Here is a 2,334-nt window from a genome sequence, read left to right on the forward strand (position 1 = left end):
CTTTTCAACTACCTTTGGTGTAGATTTCATGTCATCTGTTTCCCACACCTTTTAAAGGAATGGCAATACTATACAGAAATGCAATATGAGAGTGTGTTTTGTTATGGGAAATTTTAATAGACATTTTGCCATTTAGTTCATTTTAGGGAAGCTGAGATTGAATACCTCATACCTGATTTTAAGATTGCTCTAATTAATTAGTTTACAGCTTATAGGTGCCTGAGCTTTCTGACTGTTTCTGACTGGAATTCTGGAGATACCTTAACAAACACAGATGGTCCCCAGACTTACAGCAAAAGGCATAAAAACTTCTTTAAGAGCTGACCTTTTGGAATACTTCTATTCATATGGAAAACCCTGGCTTGCTACTGTTGAGTCTTTAAGGGAGAACTGAGCAGGATGAAGCAAAATGCTTTTGCATTCCCCATCCCCAGGGAGGTGTGCACCCGTGGTATTCAGAGTAAGGATGGCATTTGTGTGAAACTGAAACAGTTACAGGGAAGTTGAGACTGATTTTCAAAGTGTCCTATCCCTATCAAGTACTGAGGATCTTGGAAAGTAATTGGATATTAATTAAATATTAGTGTTATACTTATGTAGTCAACATAAGGGAAGCTTGAGTGGCTTTTTCTTGATTGAGCTGCACCAGTAAGCACACCGTAAGTATTTTCTAGTTTTACATACTCTTTACTAGGGTGAAAGGTTGCCAGGTTAATCTTGATACCTGGAGAAAACAGTTGAACCACCTCACTGAACATTAACTCAGTGGCATTATCCATTTGCACATGGAATTTACTCTAGCAAGTTACAGATCTTACTTTTACAAATTAGGTATTGTATTGTTCTAAAAAAAAAGTTTACATCATTGCATTTGGATCATGATGTTCCATTTCCAGAAGCATTTGAGCCCTTTATTCTGGTATGTAAGGATCAAGATTGGTAGAAAAGGTGATGAGGATAATTTCACACCCTTATAAAAGTAGTTAGGGACATAGTCACCATTCCTAGAATTGGAAGGTGATCTGTTACAGTACACAATAAAAATCAGAATTTGATTAAGACTGGGTGAAAGGGAAGTGTAGGGAGGGCAGAGGTTAACAAGGATTTCTGAGGAGAGCTGCCTACATATCTCAACCAGCAGTGAAAAAGTAACAATGACTTCTCTAATACATGAAAGCGCTTACCAAAAGGAAAAAGCAGTGATCAAATAAGTTTACAAAACAAAGGGCTGCATTCCAGTCTGGAAGCAAGGCAAGTTGACAGACCATGACTAAAGAAATTCCAGTGGGGATATTTGATCCACTTTTTAAAAGGATCACAGCTCTGCAGCATGTGAGTTCTGTCTTAGAGACGCTTTAATGAAGACGTTGCCTGCTTCCCTTAGTGTATGAAAGTTTTGAGTAATAGGGTTGTGTGAATTCCACTTGCCTGGAGTAATCAAGGTATTCCTGGAAATTAAGAAGCACGTACAATCAAGCGAGTGGAACACAGCAGAAGAAATATTTGACTCTTTAAACACAAAACATGACGGTATCTTTATGTAGGTTACTGAATGGTGTGGTGGGTTTTGTTTAAGAGAGCCTTCTGTGATCCCAGAGTTATGCTGATTTTTTAAATACCACAGAAGGGTCACAGGGAGTCTTCATTTCCCCCATTCTTCCACTCAAGTGATGTCCTGTATTGAGTGATCAGCCTTCTTTTACTACAAACATGTTTTTACGTATTTTGAGTCTTTGCTCTGACTCTGAAGCCCCTGAAGTGCGGCAGTGCTGCCTCCTGCTTTGCTGAGCAGAAAATGCTTCTGTGAGCCTCATGCTGAGTGTTGAGTGCAGGAGTGACCCCACAGGCTGCACGCACTCCTGGTGCACAGGGCTACAGACGAGGGATGGGCGGCACAGCCTGAACAGAGCCAGGAGGGACTGGGGGTGTCTGCGTGGAACCCCACCATTGCACCCAGGGCAGCCAAGCCTCTCTGGCAGCCTTGTGCCCCACTGCCAGGGAAACCTCCCAGGATGAGGAGAGGCCACGCAGAGCTTTCAAGGCGCTGCAGGAGCAGCCCTGACAGCCCAGGTAGCGCCTGTTGCGCTTCCGGCGAGGGAGGTCACTCAGCTGGCTGCTCCTGCTGAGGCAGCTGTGCAGCAGGCAGCATTGGTGGGGTATGATCCCTTACGGCCGCGAAATCACAGCGCAGCCAAGTCCCGGCAGGATGGTACTTCCAGCTTCTGGACAGGGGACAAAAGGAAGAACAGACAGCCCTTTGGATAAGAAAACTTATTGGAAGTAGTGATGTAGCCACTTTCACCAATTCTCTTGGGATTTTTTTTTTTTTTTTTT

The sequence above is a fragment of the Hirundo rustica genome, chromosome 1 (genome assembly GCF_015227805.2).
Source record: "Hirundo rustica isolate bHirRus1 chromosome 1, bHirRus1.pri.v3, whole genome shotgun sequence".
NCBI classification, from domain to species: Eukaryota; Metazoa; Chordata; class Aves; order Passeriformes; family Hirundinidae; genus Hirundo; species Hirundo rustica.